This window comes from Callithrix jacchus, chromosome 11 (genome assembly GCF_049354715.1).
Source record: "Callithrix jacchus isolate 240 chromosome 11, calJac240_pri, whole genome shotgun sequence".
NCBI classification, from domain to species: Eukaryota; Metazoa; Chordata; class Mammalia; order Primates; family Cebidae; genus Callithrix; species Callithrix jacchus.
Window position 1 is genome coordinate 6,075,644 of NC_133512.1, and position 16,857 is coordinate 6,092,500.

General features: G+C 43.9%; 1 protein-coding gene and 1 non-coding gene across 25 annotated transcripts in view; one reads left to right on the forward strand and one right to left on the reverse strand.

Moving 5' to 3' along the window:
• Nucleotides 1–16,857, reverse strand: part of ELMO1 (engulfment and cell motility 1) — a 588,268-nt gene that overhangs the window by 532,043 nt on the left and 39,368 nt on the right. For 4 of the 24 annotated variants that reach the window (XM_078342223.1, XM_078342218.1, XM_078342224.1 and 1 more), the window contains exon 2: nt 4,557–4,659. The exons of 18 other annotated variants lie outside the window; for them this stretch is intronic. The gene's annotated coding sequence lies outside the window, so the exon portion shown is untranslated. Of the gene's footprint in view, nt 1–4,522; nt 4,660–16,857 lie in introns of all 24 variants that reach the window. 2 more of the 24 variants (XM_078342225.1, XM_078342217.1) reach the window with 1 other exon arrangement.
• LOC118143977 (small nucleolar RNA SNORA70) lies at nt 11,359–11,494 on the forward strand. The gene has a single exon (XR_004728451.1). It is a non-coding gene; the product is annotated as a small nucleolar RNA SNORA70 (small nucleolar RNA).

Here is a 16,857-nt window from a genome sequence, read left to right on the forward strand (position 1 = left end):
CTCCATAAAACGCAGTTTGAAAGTGATGGAATAAGTCAGCCCTCATGCGCAGATAAAATAAGGACATTGAAATTATGGGTTCAGAACCTGCTACCCCAAAATATGGCACCTTGGTATTTGAGAAAACAGCAGAAGCAGAAAGGTCACTCTTATCCTCCCCTCACACTTTTTCTCCTAAAGCAGGTCATAATATCTAGGAAGGATTTTCTGACCTTTCTTTGAAGCAGGTCACAAGAGCCTCATTAGAGAATGTATCAGTCTGTTCTCACACGGCTATAATGATATACCCGAGACTGGGTAACTTATAAAGGAAAGAAGTTTAACAGACTCATAGTTGAGCATGGCTAGGGAGGCCTCAGGAAACTTACAATCATGGCAGAAGTGAAAGCAAACATGTCCTTCTTTACAGGATGGCATGAAGAAGAAGAATTCGAGCAAAAGCAGTGGAAAAGCCCTTAAAAAACCATCAGATCTCATGAGAATACATTCACTCTCATGAGAACGGCATGAGGGTAACTGCCCCCATGATTCAATCACCTCCTACCAGTCGCTCCCACGACATGTGGGGATTATGGGAGCTACAGTTCAAGATGAGATTTGGGTGGGGACACAGCCAAACCATATGAGAGAGATTCCCTCTCTATCCCAAAGGAAAGGAGCCAAAGACATAGAAGTGACAAGAAGAATCCGATCAAACGGGCCTTGCCAAGTTTCCCACAGCTCATTACAATTGGATCATAGACAGCTCCTTCATCCAGTCTTCAGCTCTAAGACTGTCTACTCTTCACCAAACCTAACCATAAAAATACACAGATCTACCTGCTTCTGCAGGTTTTTCTTTCCCTATGAAGGCTCCTGTAGCACATAAAAGTTACATCAAATACATGTGTATCCTTTTCTATTGTCAAGCTGTCTTTTGTTACCGGGGCCTCAGTCACGAACCTGATGAGTCGGAAGAAGCTATTTCCCCTCCCTACAGCGAAAAAAGTTACAGGTGGCTCCAGCAATATTCAGCTTGATAAATGGATGAGGCCAGGTTGTGAGTGAGACTATTGTTACAGGAAGAAACATGAGCAGAAATTAGAGACACTCCAAATTACTGTTTCCTAGTCTCTGTGCAGCTAGAGTGACTACGGAACCCATCTGGGGTCTGTAATACGTCAAAGAAAGTCTTCTAGGTTTTTTTGGGGGTGGAAGCTTCAATTTTCTGATGAAAGGGACAAAATGGAAGGACAGCTTTTGGTGTTTCCCCTTTCTCTTTCTTCCTAAGCGTTTGGGGACATGATGCTTCGTGCTGCAGCCACCATCTTGAGACCATAAAGTATGAGCAAAAGCCAGAAGGCCAGCATACTTGGGGAAGAGTACAGGGAGAGAGAGTCTGGATCCTCGAGGACAGCCTTGAGCTATTTCATGATTCTGAAGCCATCTGATTCCTGGTTAAGCAAACAACTAATATCCCTAAAGGACACTGTTAGTCTGATCTTCATGATTGTGTCTCACCTAGTACAACACACTTCTCTGCATATTTCGGAATCAGGTTATTACATCTTAAGTAGTACCTGCATTTTCCACATATTATCTCTAATTTCTGTTCCCAAACTAAAGTCACATGGAAAATTAAAAAGCAAAGGGAAATGGCGTAGACACCTGTGAAGACGGTTTGGTGCCTTCTTACAGAGTGAAACATAATATTGCCGTACAGTCCAGCAATAATGCTTCTAGGTCTTTACTCAAACAAGCTGAAAATGTATGTCCACACAAAAACCTGTACTCAAATGTTTATAGCACTCTTCTTCCTGTTTGCCAAAACTTGAAAGCAACCATGATGTCCTTCAGTAGATAAATGAATAAACTGTAGTATAGATACACAATAGAATATTACTCAGCAATTTTTAAAACCAGGTGTTAGGCCACAAAAAGACATGGATAAGTTTTAAATGCATATTTCTAAGTGAAGAAAGCCAGTCTGAAAAGGCTACATACTGTATGATTCCAATTATATAATGCTCTAGAAAAGGCAAAACTAGAGAGACAGTGAAAATTCAGTGGTTGGCCTGGCACAGTGGCTCACACCTGTAATCCCCACTTTGGGAGGCTGAGGTAGGAGGATCACTTCAAGCCAAGGGTTTGAGACCAGCCTGGGCAACACAGTGAAATGCCCCCATCTCTGAAAACAAAAGTCGCTGGTTGCCACGGGTTTGGAGGACAGGCGGATGGTACTGGGAGTGCATAGGTAAAGCACTGCGGACGTTTAAGGCAGGGAAATTATTCTGTATGACATTGTCATGATGGAAACATGACATCATAAAACTGCCTTGTTTTTTGTTTGTTCGTTTTTTTGGAGACAGAGTCTTGCTCTTTCACCAGGCTGGAGGGCAGTGGTACGATCTCGGCTCACTGCAACCCCCGTCTCCTGGATTCAAGTGATTCCCCTGCCTCGGCTGGACTACAGGCGCATGCCACCACACCCAACTAATTTTTTGTATTTTAGTAGAGACTGGGTTTCACCACGGCCAGGATGGTCTCCATCTCCTGACGTCATGATCCACCTGCCTCAGCCTCCCAAAGTGCTGGAATTACAGGTGTGAGCCACCACGCCCAGCCTGTTTTGTTGTTGTTGTTGTTAAGACAAGGTCTCACTCTGGCACCCGGGCTGGAGTGTGGTGACATGATCACAGCTCACTGCAGCCTTGACCTCCTGGCCTCAAGCAATCCTCCCACCTCAACCTCCAGAGTAGCTCGGACTGCAGGCACACATCACCACACCCAACCATTTTTTTATTTTTTGTAGAGACAGGGTCTCACTATGTTTCCCAGACTGGTCTTGAACTCCTGGCTTCAAGTGATCCTCTCACCTCAGCTTCCCAAAGTGCTGGGATTACAAGCATAAGCCATCATGCCCAGCCCATTATGCAACTGTGAAAATCCATAGAATATACAACACAAAGAGTGAACCTTAATGAACTATGGTTGGTCATTCTAATGATGGATTCTAGTTTAATTAGAACGAATGTACGACATTAACGCAGGATGTTGGTAATAGGGAAACTGTGTGAATAGCAGGTATATATTGGAACTCTCTGTGCTATCTAGTCAATTTTTCAGTAAATCTAAAACTTCAAAAAAAAAATGTATTAACGGAGGGAAACAGCGAAAGAAAATGAGGGGTGGGAAAGAGGATCCCTAAAATTATAATCATTTTTTCTCTGAAGCAGTCCAAAAAGTAACGCATTTTAAGCCATGCATGGGAAGGTTTGCGCCAACATTTTCCATCCTCACTGGTCCGCAGAACCCTCTCCCATCCCACCAAAACCCGTCTCTGAATGTCTAGGTGGCTCCCCCTTCCATCTTCACTCCATGTGGCGGGCCTCTCCCACGCACAGTGCATGCCATCCAATACAGGCGACTGTGCATCGTGGTTTCCATGGGTACCCCACACTCTTTGTCATGTGGTCCTGTCACAAGCGCTCCCCGCCACTGGCACAGCTTTCTGGTGCATTCCTAGGTCCCTCACTATTTTTACCTTTGATAGTGATATATCTGGCAAATAATGTATGTTAATGGAAGTAACAACCTGGTGAATAATAAATTCCCTGGGCCCTAGTGGTTGTTCCAGCAAAGGTTCTCATATAACCAAGATACCGTTCAAACACTCCCCATCTGCGAGGCCCAGATGCTAATCAGTGTTGAAATGTACCTCCTTCGCGTGGCAATGTCGCAAGGTTTGCAAAGTTAGCGTGAGAAGGAGATACTACACCCCGTTACCAAAAGTTTCCTGGATCTTTCTTCCATAGTTTTCTTTGGGGCTTGGAAGGCTGGCTTAAATTTTTAGTTCTAAATAGATTGTGGTTGCAACTGGGTAATTGTTACTTGATAAAAACCAAAATATCTAGTTTTTAAGAAACATTCAGCTATTGCTTGCCTCACATCCTTTCCCTTCTTTGCCCACCCATTTTTAAAAATTTTTCTGAATAAAATGCAAAGAGCACATGTTCAGGAGGCCTCCCTGAAACTGTGGGCTCTGAAATGTGCCGGAATAAGGCGTGTGGTAAGCAAACAGTTTCTAGAGAGAAGTCACTGTGGCCAGACCAATGAAGCACTGGTAATGTGGGCCACCGGCGCTGGGGGGCTGAAACAAGCATAACTGAGTGACGGTGGGATTTTACCTGAATGCATCTTTCCCAAGAATAAGGCATGGGGCATGGGTGCTTTTTATACATCAAGACCAAAACAATGACAATGGGATAAAACCCTAAGAATTCCTCCAAAAAGGTGAGGCTTTATTACAGGTCCCAGCCCTTGCACACATTGCTACCTCCCCCTGGAATGCCCGATTCCCGGACCACCTTCCCATGCCCCAGCCTCCACCTTGTCTCACCTCTGCTACCTCCCCCTGGAATGCCCGATTCCCGGACCACCTTCCCATGCCCCAGCCTCCACCTTGTCTCACCTCTGCTACCTCCCCCTGGAATGCCCGATTCCCGGACCACCTTCCCATGCCCCAGCCTCCACCTTGTCTCACCTCTGCCCCCATGTCTGTCACACCCAGAGCTTACTTGTCTGCAGTTCTTCTTCCAAATCACAGAGAAACACAAAATCAAGATAGATCTTTTAAGTACAGCAAACACACTTCCACGTTGCTCTGACTGACGCAAACACCTGCGATGAAATGAAATGCACAGAATCGCAAATGCTATCCTTACAGACAACGTGTTCCTTCATTTCACATTTTAGGCGATCACAAAGCAATTACACTTGTGTGTGCACGGGGCACTGAAGTCATGTGTGGCATGCTTCCTGGGACTCAGGTGACTGACCTGTTAACAGGAAAAAAGGAGTCAGGAAGATAGGCCTATGCATTCCCCGGCAGGAAAAACACAGACTGGCTGAATCACAGCCCAGCCAATCCTCCTCCGATACTACAAAGGCTTTACAGGGGAAACCAGAGTGTCTTGAAGTTGTTAGCCTCAGAGGACAGCGCACGTGCTGCCCGGCCCCAGAGGTCAACTCCGCTGGTCCCAACAGCTAGCCTCTGGGAAGCTGGCCTCAAGAGAGCTGATCACGAGAGCATGGGTCAGAATTCAATGGGGAATTCATCCTAATATGGAAAATGTCAACACTTGCTTCCTTTATCGGTAATTCCCAGTCCACCACAGTGACAGGCAGAATCAGAAGTCAAGCTCAAGCTGCAGAGCGGAGATACCACTTGGATCTAGGGGCATTTTCAAGCTGCTAAGGAACGTCATCTTTCACTCCCTGCATCTTAGGGTTCACGCCATCATTCATGGGAACACTTGAGTACCCACGCTGGTTCAGGCCCTGCGTCAGATATAATTACTTTCGGAAACAGACATCTTGTTAGTGAAAAGAAAGATGGTGCAAGGGAGAAATCTGTGGTATCACTTTCTTTCTTCTCGCTCTTTGTACATATTCCACCCTCATGGCAAAGGAGAAAGATTTCCATTGGATGAGACACTGAATTCAGTCGCCACAGCAATAAGGGACATAAGGCAACGAGACTAATGACATATTCTTAGGAAAGAAAAATGAAAGTAGTAAGGAGGTGAGAAAACATTCTTAGTGTCGCATCATTAAAACATGGCATTAACCAGAAGATCTCAAAGGTCCTTCCAAGATTCAGATGGGATGACTCACTACTAATCAGGAAATATAAGTTAAAACAACAGTAAGATAGATACCCACATTCACTCTGCAGGAGGTCAAAGATGAAAGAATCCGTCAGCATCAACTGTCAGTAAGAATCTGTAGTAAACAGAATCACATACACTGCTGAATGGGGGTGTAAATTAATATAGCCTGTGTGGAGAACAATTTGGTAATTTATATTAGACTTGATAACATTCTATGGGGTTTTTATCCAATCTAAAATAATCACACGCATGCTCAGCATGACATGGACAAAAATATTCACTGAGGAAGTACTTTTTATGATAAAATGGAAATATACATCTATTGTCTTACAATAGATAGATAAAACGTGTAGGGTCTTAAGATGACCCAACATATAGCAAATATTTATAAGAGGTTAGTATCTTTATAAATATGACTGAATCTCAAAGACATTATGGGGAATGGACAAAGTGTAGGACGGTATCTCAAAACCAGACAATTTATGTGAATTAGAAAATAATACTATGCATTGTTCATGGATATGGTGTGTGTGAATATGTATATGTAAGTGTGTGTATATATAAAATACATACACACACACACACACACATACATATGTGTGTGTGTATGTGCATATACAAAATCAGTGGTTCTCAAACAAGGGTGATGGCCCTCTCCTCCCGTGGCACATTTTGCAATGTCTGGAGACATTTTTGTCACAACTTGGGCAGAAGTGCTGGTGGAAACCAGCAGGTATTGACCAGGGATGTGAAGAGCCATTCTACTATGCAGAGAGCCATCCCCAGCCAAGAAAGATGTATCTGCCCTAAAATGTCTGTAGCACTGAGGTTGAGAAAACAGGCTCCCTGAATTCCAGAATAAAGTCTTCCCATGTTAATTATGTGGTCATTTAATTATTTAATTAATCTCCTGGCTCAAACTTAACGATATACCACTTTTTTTTTTTTTAGATGAAGTCTCACTCTGTCACCCAGACTGGAGTGCAGTGGTCCAATCTCAGTTCACTGCAACCTCCACGTCCCGGGTTCAAGCAATTCTCCTGCCTCAGTCCCCTGAGTAGCTGGAATTACAGGCATGCAACACCATGCCCAGCTACTTTTTTGTATTTTTAGTAGAGATGGAGTTTCACCATGTTGGCCAGGCTGGTCTCAAATTCCTGACCTCAGTTGATCTACCTGGCTTGGCCTCCCAAAGTGCTGGGATTACAGGCATGAGCCACTGTGCCCGGCCCTGATACACCTCTTAAGCAGTCACAGGCTGGCATTTGGGTGCTCCAAACCCCAAGATACCACATGCCATGCTCCTTCTTCCTTTAAAAAAATTGCCCCCAGAGGCTACTGATACACACTTCTCTCCTCTCTGAAACCTGAGAGATAAAAGTGTTCCCAGCATCTGAAATAACGTCTTTTTTCTGCTGCAGTGGTATTGTCAGACCACCTTCTCCACACCTGAAACTCACAAGAACTCCTTCACATTCCAGTGGCGCCTCAGTTTCACTCTCTCTCGTCATTCTCCCAGTCTCTAATCATGGTATCTTTACTGGCTAGCGAATACAATTAGTATTCCTTCTAAACAATTATTTCTACATTATATTTTGGTAAATTGAATCATGTTTTAAATAAATGAAAGTAGGTCACTTCTTAAAGGAACTTACTAAGGAAACTTGTGATGTTTTCTATCACACAATAGCATCAGCCTGATTTATCTGCTACGTTAAACAGCAATGACTGCACATCAGGTTTTACAGAAGGCACAGATATATTAAGATTTCTTTATATGCAACATCGAAGAAGAAAAGATTTCTTTTGTAGCCTTTTCTTGAAAACTACTTATGTCTATACCAAAACATGCACACATCTACTAAGACTAGACCCATAAAGGTCCAAAGCCACAAAGAAGAACAAGAAACCTCTCAAGCCATACTGATGCAGAGACAAAAGTGTATTAATAGCTCTAGAGATTTATTTATTTGAGATGGAGTCTCTGTCTCCCAGGCTGGAGTGCAGTGGCACAATCTCAGCTCACTGCAACCTCTGCCTCCCGGGTTCAACCGATTCTCCTGCCTCAGCTTCCCGAGTGGCTGAGATTACAGGCGTGCACCACCCAAACCTAGCTAATTTTTGTATTTTTAGTAGAGATAGGGTTTCACCATGTTGGTCAAGCTGGTCTCAAACTCATGACCTCATGATCAGTCGGTCCCACCCTCCCAAAGTGCTGGTATTACTGGCATGAGCCACTGTGCCTGGCCCCTAGAAATACTTTTTAACATATGTCAGACCAATGGTCACCAGGGATTAGGGATGGGGCAAGGGTTGAGGGAGTCATGTGACTATATAGGGGTAGCCCAGGGAGTATCTCTCTGGTGATGGAACAGCTCTGTATCTTGATTGCAGATGAAGAATCTATACAAGCAATAACATTTCATAGGAGTCTAAATGCACAGAAAAATAGAGTGAATATATATAAAAACTGGTGAAATCCCAGCACAGTCTATACTTGGGTTCACTGCATCGTGAAAATGAAAATGTCAATTTCCTGATTTTGATTATGTTCTAATTCACCACCGGAGGAAGCTGGGTTTAGGGACCTCACTATACTGTTGTGTGTGTGTGTGTGTGTGTGTGTGTTTTCAACTTCTTGTAGGTCTATGATTAGATTTTAAAATTCAAAATTTTCAAAACCTTAAATAAAAATGGTAAAAACATGTCTCAGATGAAAAACTGTTCAACATCTTAAGTCATGAAGGCACTGCAAATGGAAATAACAATGAGATTCTACCACATGCCTGTTGGAATCTCTGCCTAAAAACACTGAGAGCCCCAAAGGCTGGTGAGGACGTGAAGAGCAGAATCTCTCACTCATTGCTGACGGAAGAGAGAATGGCACCAACACTCGGGAGACAGCGTGGCAGTTTCTTACACACTAAATACATTCGTGCCATGAAATCTAACAATCACATCCTTGATATTTACCCAAATGAGTTGAAAAAGCTTATGTCTATACAAAAAACTGCACACACATGTTTACAGTAGCCTAACTTAAACTTGACAAAACTCAGAAGCAACCAAGATGCCCTTCAATAGGTGAGTGAATAAACAATGGTACATCCACACAGGGATAGAGTATTGGGAGATAAAAAGACAAGAAATGAACCATCATGGCATGAAGGAACATGAATGACTCTGTGTGTGTGTGTGTGATGCAGTCTCATTCCTGTCACGTAGGCTGGAGTGTGTGTGTGCGTGTGTGTGTGTGTGATGGAGTCTCATTCCCATGATGTAGGCTGGTGTGTGTGTGTGTGTGTGTGTGTGTGATGGAGTCTCATTCCTGTCACGTAGGCTGGAGTGTGTATGTGTGTGTGTGTATATGTGTGTGTAGTGTGTGTGTACTGTGTGTAGTGTGTGTGTGTGTGTGTGTGTGTGAGATGGAGTCTCATTCCCATCACGTAGGCTGGAGTGTGTGTGTGTGTGTGTGTGTGTGTGTGAGATGGAGTCTCATTCCCATCATGTAGGCTGGTGTGTGTGTGTGTGTAGTGTGTGTGTGATGGAGTCTCATTCCTGTCACGTAGGCTGGAGTGTGTGTGTGTGTGTGTGTGTGTAGTGTGTGTGTGTGTGTGATGGAGTCTCATTCCTGTCACGTAGGCTGGAGTGTGTGTGTGTGTGTGTGATGGAGTCTCATTCCTGTCACGTAGGCTGGAGTGTGTGTGTGTGTGTGTGTGTGTGTGATGGGGTCTCATTCCTGTCACGTAGGCTGGAGTGTGTGTGTGTGTGTGTGTGTGTGTGTGATGGAGTCTCATTCCTGTCACGTAGGCTGGAGTGTGTGTGTGTGTGTGTGTGTGATGGAGTCTCATTCCTGTCACGTAGGCTGGAGTGTGTGTGTGTGTGTGTGTGTGTGAGATGGAGTCTTATTCCCATCATGTAGGCTGGTGTGTGTGTGTGTAGTGTGTGTGTGATGGAGTCTCATTCCTGTCACGTAGGCTGGAGTGTGTGTGTGTGTGTGTGTGTGTGATGGAGTCTCATTCCTGTCATGTAGGCTGGAGTGTGTGTGTGTGTGTGTGTGTGTGTGTGAGATGGAGTCTTATTCCCATCATGTAGGCTGGTGTGTGTGTGTGTAGTGTGTGTGTGATGGAGTCTCATTCCTGTCACGTAGGCTGGAGTGTGTGTGTGTGTATGTGTGTGATGGAGTCTCATTCCTGTCACGTAGGCTGGAGTGTGTCTGTGTGTGTGTGTGTGTGTGTGTGTGTGTGTGTGTGTGTGATGGAGTCTCATTCCTGTCACGTAGGCTGGAGTGTGTGTGTGTGTGTGTGTGTGTGTGATGAAGTCTCATTCCCATCACGTAGGCTGGAGTGTGTGTGTGTGTGTGTGTGTGTGTGAGAGATGGAGTCTCATTCCCATGACGTAGGCTGGTGTGTGTGTGTGTGTGTGTGTAGTGTGTGTGTTGTGTGTGTAGTGTGTGTGTGTGTGTGTGTGATGGAGTCTCATTCCTGTCACATAGGCTGGAGTGTGTGTGGGTGTGTGTGTGATGGAGTCTCATTCCAGTCACGTAGGCTGGAGTGTGTGTGTGTGTGTGTGAGATGGAGTCTTATTCCCATCACGTAGGCTGGTGTGTGTGTGTGTGTGTGTGTGTAGTGTGTGTGTAGTGTGTGTATATGTGTGTAGTGTGTGTAGTGTGTGTGTTGTGTGTGTAGTGTGTGTGTATGTGTGTGTGCATGTGTAGTGTGTGTGTAGTGTGTGTGTATAGTGTGTGTGTGTGGAGTCTCATTCCTGTCACGTAGGCTGGAGTGTGTGTGTGTGTGTGTGTGTGTGAGATGGAGTCTCATTCCCATCACGTAGGCTGGTGTGTGTGTGTGTGTAGTGTGTGTGTGTAGTGAGTGTATATGTGTGTAGTGTGTGTGTAGTATGTGTGTGTGTAGTGTGTGTTGTGTGTGTGTAGTGTGTGTGTATGTGTGTTTGCATGTGTAGTGTGTGTGTAGTGTGTGTGTATAATGTGTGTGTGTGTAGTGTGTGTGTGTGGAGTCTCATTCCCGTCACGTAGGCTGGAGTGCAGTGGCGTGATGTCAGCTCTCTTTAACTCCGTCTCCCAGGTTCAATTGATTCTCCTTCCTCAGCCTCCCGAGTAGCTGAGATTACAGGTGTGCACCACCACGCCTGGCTAATTTTTATTTTTGGTAGAGATGGGGTTTTGCCATGTTGGCCAGGCTGGTCTCGAACTCCTGACCTTGTGATCTACCCACCTCAGCCTCCCAAAGTGCTCGGACTATAGCTGTGAGAGACGGCATCCAGCGCAGGTGAATCTTAAATGCATATTTCTAAATAGGCATGAGACACAGCATCCAGCCCAGGTGAATCTTAACTGCGTATTTCTAAGTGAAGCAAGCCAGTCTAAAAAGGCCATAGACTGTTTGGTTATAATTACGTGTCATTCTGAAAAAGGCAAAACTATAGAGACCATAAAAAACATCGGTAGTTGCCAGCGATATGCAGCGAGAGAGGGATGCGTTAGTGAACGGCAGGGGGCTTTTTAGGATAGTAAAATTCCTCTGTACCATAGGATAATGGTGGATAATGATATTATGCATTTGATCCATCTCACAGAACTGTAACAAACAAAAAGTAAACCCTAAGATAAACGATGAACATCAGTGAATAATAATGTATCAATATTGGCTCATTGCTGGTAACAAATATTAAGAAGAAGGAAGCCCTTCTGCAGCCAATTTAGCCAACTGGGTTCCCTTCCTCATGAGGGCCCAGTGTGCAATGGCTGCAAACAGCAGCTTCCTTGGTAGCGTAACACACACTGTTTCTTGTATGGGTTGCACTAAGGGACCTTGGAGACAAGCCTTTCAGATGTTTGTTCATGTCTCTGACCTTGCACTACCCCCAAGTAGGCTCCAAACAGGCATGCGAGGTGACTTTGGGAAGCCCCAGGGCACAGTGGCCGGGGTTCACACTGGCCAAGTGATCATGTCCTTCTGCAGCAAGCTGCAGAACAAGGAGCATGTGATGGAGACCCTGCACAGGGCCAAGTTCAAGTTCCTTGGCCACAGGAAGATCCACATCTCAAAGAAGTGGGGCTTCACCAAGTTCAATGATGATGAATTTGAAGACATGGTGACTGAGAAGCAGCTCATCCCAGATGGCTGTGGGGTCAAATACATCCCCAGTCATGGCCCTCTGGACAAGTGGCAGGCTCTGCACTCATGAGGGCTCCCACTGTGCTGTCCCCTCTTAAAATTAACCCATAAATTCTACTTCCTGTCCATCTAAAAAAGAGGGAAGCCCCGCAGGGGAAAGAGGATATGGAAACTCTGTACGTTGTGTGGAATGTTTTGTAAACCTAAAAGTTCTCTTAGAAAAAACTGATTATATTTATTAATTTTTAAAAACATGAATTTCAAAAAACTGTGTCAAGTCTATTTATAAATGAATTTCAAATTGTAAAGAACATAGACTATCACAACAAATAATACCGTAGCACTGGAGTTTATATCCACAGCATATTGTACCTTTGTGTTCCCCATACTAAAGAAACAGCTATCGGGCCAGGCGTGGTGTCTCATGTCTGTAATCCCACCACTTTGGGAGGCAGAGGTGGGTGGATCACTTGAGATCAGGAATTCGAGACCAGCCTGGCCAACATGGTGAAAATCCGTCTATACTGAAAACACAAAAATGACCTGGGCATGGTGGTGGGTGCCTGTAATCCCAGCTACTCAGGAGGCTGAGGCAGGAGATAGCTTGAACCCAGGAGGTGAGGGTTGCAGTGGGCAGAGATCGCGCCACTGCACTCCAGCCTGGGCAGTACAGCCCAAGGGAGACTCAATCTCAAAAAGAAAGAAAGAAAGAAATAGCGATCATGCAGCAAGGGTTCGATAAAATGATGCTTATGAAGTGCTGTGAATGCAATGGAAAGCCCTGCAGAGGTTTAATTCTAATCACATCTGGGTTACACAATAGATACATATAATAAAGTTGAAACCCCCAGGAAGATTCTGGGCAGTCTGGCTACCTGATTATGCATCACTTTCTAAGATACACTGGAAAAAAGATGGCAAAGAACTCAGATAAGCCGCTACCCTCTGTCTTTCCAATGCATTTCAACAAGATTCTGCTATGGGTGGGAAGTGGAAAAAATAACAGCAGAGCCACATTTGCACTACCATGTACACTGCAGCATTAGTCACAATAGCCAAGAGGGAGACGCAGCCTAAATATTCATCAACAGAGGAAGGGATAAAGAGATGATAGGAATATATATACAAGGGAATATTACTCAGCCTAAAGCAGAAGGCGATCTTGTCACGTGCTACAACTCAGATGAACTTTGAGGACATGATACTAAGTGAGATAAGCCGGCCACAAAAAGACACACGATGATGCATGATTATACTCATAGGGATTGTTTAAAGTAGTCAATCTCTTAGAAACAAAGTACCATGGTAATTGCCAGGGGCTGGGGAGGAGGGAAGGGAAATTGCTGTTCCATCCGCAGAGTTTCAACCACGATTAAAAAGCTCTAGAGATCTGTTGCATAAGAATGCACATATAGTTAATGCTACTATACGGTACACTTAAAATGATAAAACTGTAAATTTTGTGTTGTTTCTTTTTTACCATACACAGTTTTTTGTTTTTGTTTTTTTAATAAAATAACAGCCCTGAGCCTGACTTTCACAAATAATCTGGAAGTTTAAACATTGTTTACACATCAGGCCATGACACAGAAAGCCTAAGTGAAACAAGAGAACACAGAGTTCAGAACAGACTCAGCACAATACCAGCAGAAAGGTGATCCGGAAGCTGACACACAGCAGGGTTTGCAAGTGAAAAAAAAGTGAACAAAATTCGTTTCCTAAAGCCTACTGAATGCCAAAAGTTCACGGGTAGCTTTTTAGGTTGTGACCTCACTTTGAACTAATGCCGACATCTATAAATAACTTCTCTAGTGATAACAATGAAGAGAGCTGTCATTAGGGGGTCACTTATTTTATGCCGATTTTGTGTATCATTTCACTGACTCCTCTTAGCAACTTTAGATGGCAAGTATCCTGGTTGTGTACTGATGTATAACAAACCGTCTCCAGACTTACTGGCCTCATATAACAACAATCACTTATTTTTTCTCTTGAAACTACAATTTGGGCAGGGTTGGGCAGGTATGGTTTGTCTATGCTCCATGCAGAGTCAGCCACGGCAACTCAACTGGGGCTTGCTGGGGGATTCACTTGGAAGATGGTCACTCATATGGCTGGAAAGTGGAAGCTAACAGTTGGCTGGGAACTCAGCCGGGCCCGTGGGCCAGAAGCCTCAATTCTCCCCACTTGGTCCTCTCCATGGGCTGCTTGGGCTTCCTCACAGCATGGTGGCTGGGTTCCAAGAGCTACACTGCAGAGCAAGATGGAGGTGAATAACCTTTTTATGATGTAACCTTGCAAGCCATATAGTACCACTTCTGCTATGCTCTATTGGTCAAAGCTGTTGCAGCATTCCACTCAAGATCAAATGGAAGGGACAGAAGCCCTATTGCTAGATGGCAGGAGTTTTATGAGGCTATTATAAGATCATGTATGATAAAATATACTGGTATTACCATTTTGGAAGATAAAATCTACCACAGTAAATATTATTAATATAATTCCCGTTTTGCTAGTAGGAAAACTATTGGATACAATGAGTTCTAAATTTCTCTTCAAAGAATCACTATGTTCAGTTATTTTTCCTTCATTTTAAAGTTCAACTTCCTTGTAGTTCCAGTAGACAACCTTCTCTGGTTCTAATCAGTAGTTTACATCTGTTCTGCCTGGCCCCCAGCTCCATCCTGACTCATCCTGGTCACCTGCTCCAGTCACCTGCTCCGGTCACCTTCTTTGACCTAGGACACCCCTGGCTACCTGCTCGGACCTCCCTGTAACCGTTCTTCCTGCCGAACCACCCACCCTGGCACTCCAGCTCGGATCCCTACTCTCCATAAAATAGCCAATCAGGATTAGTCTAGCTTGTGCGGTCTAACCCTAGCCAATAGGGGAACGACACAGCAGTAGGGGTGACTCCCGTCAGGCATAAGTACCCCTTTTCCTCACTTGTCCAAATGTGCAGTCACCATTGCTCCATCTGTGAGCCACACCCTTCTAGAGAAGTAAACTGCCTTGCTGAGAGGATTTATCCTTGAGTGCTATTTCTTTTGAGGCATCAAACTTTTACTTATAACAAACTGAATCTTGAAAAGAAAATTATCTCCCTTCTTCCCCCAAAGTCACACAGCTATTAAGTAATGGAGCCAGGAATCAAAACCAGATATATCTGACTCCCAAGCCAGAAGCCTTAACTACTATGACTATTTTACTTCCAACTTCCTCTATAATTCCTGCTGTAATTACTCTAGCTCATATAGTCTCTACCTTCCTATGCAAGGAAGGATTATTTTATGTAATTGACATAGAAATAAATTAACTCCCCAGTACTACTGCAGTCTGGTGACTGACACATAGAAAGCTCCCTACAGTTCTAAATTAGATGTATCTTCTCTCTTCTAGTAAAGTATGATCTCCTTGAAAGAAAAAAAGAAGCTTAGTAAAACCTGGTATGCACATAAAATTTGATTCAGTTCCTTGATCACAGCACGGGTTCAGTAAATGCTTATTTGAAATGTATCTGCTTGTCTTCATGTCTTTCTCTCCATCCCGCCCCACAACCCCAGACTGTGAGTCACTATAACAAGCAGGGACAAAGGCCAGGTGCAGTGGCTCACGCCTGTAATTCCAGCACTTTGGGAGGCTGAGGCGGGCAGATCACGAGGTCAGGAGTTCAAGACCAGCCTTGACAAATGGTGAAACCCGTTTCTACTAAAAATACAGAAATGAGCCAGGCATGCTGGCATGTGCCTGTAGTCTCAGCTACTTAGGCTGAGGCAGAAGAATCACTTGAACCAGGGAGGTGGAGGTTGCAGTGAGCCAAGATTGCGCCGCTGCACTCCAGGCTGGTGACAGAGCGAGACTCCATCTCAAAAAAAAAGCAGGGACAGAGGTCTGGATGCCTGGGTTCCAGTAACCTTACTGCTCCAGTCCCTTCCACCCCTCAACACACACACAACCCTATACAGTGGGGCTTCTACAAATGTTACAATGAATAAATGAATGAGTGCATGACATATATGGATGAAAATGAAATGAACCGTGACCCAGGTTTATAATCACCTTCTTCATTCAAACAAGGGAAAATGAATACAATTAAAAAAACTAAGTTCCATCATTGAGCCTGCTGGCCTACCCCTAAAGGAAGGCAACATGACACCTTTCAGTAGAGAAACAAAAAACAATGGGTTTCCTGTTGGAGAAAAAAAATTGCAAAGGGAAGAAGACACGAGTGGAAAGAGTTTTTAGCTAACTAATGAAAGAGATGCAATTCATGAGCTATCTGCTGTGACACTTTTTGTCACCCTCTCTCTGTGAATCCCGGGGTCAGTGCAGAAAGCACAGGATAGAGGAGGAGGAAGAGAATTAATGTTTACTGCATGCCAGGCACCCGCTAAGTCAGAGCTTGGCTTTTACTCCCACTTACATATTTTCATAATAAAACCTGAAACAGCTAGAACAGGAAGTAGGAGCAAGTAGTATAACATTTCCTAGCTCTCAGAAAGCCATTTTAAGAAATAATTATGGAGATGTAGCAACTAATTCTATCTTACTAATATTCTAAATGGGAAGTCCCACACATACTAATACTGGATTGTCAGTGGACGAATTCAAGGAGCAGTATTATTCCCTGTCCACATCTTGCAAATAATTAAAGTTCCCTTTCTTTCACTTACTGCTGGCCATTGATTTCTTCTGATTTTTCAACATCCTACGATACTTTATTTTAAAAAGAAATCACTGTAGCAAGCTATTATGCTCTTTCTTTTCCAGGAACAAGTGGGTATGATAAATTGTAGCAGTGATGAAAGTGGAAAGTGACAGTGGAGAAAAATTAATATCTTTGTGCTTTTCATCCTCAAAATTCTTTAAATAAAATTTAATTTTCTGGCTATTGCCCTTTAAGAACATTAAGTTAGAGAGAGAGAATGTATTCAGCTTTTCCAATTTCTCTGTTGTATTAGAGGGTCTCTTTTCATTCATACAGTCTACAGAAATGGCATTTCTTGCTGTGTGGGGCCAAGGAAGATGGGAGAACCTCAGAAGTATATTGGCCTGTTGAGAAAACTAGT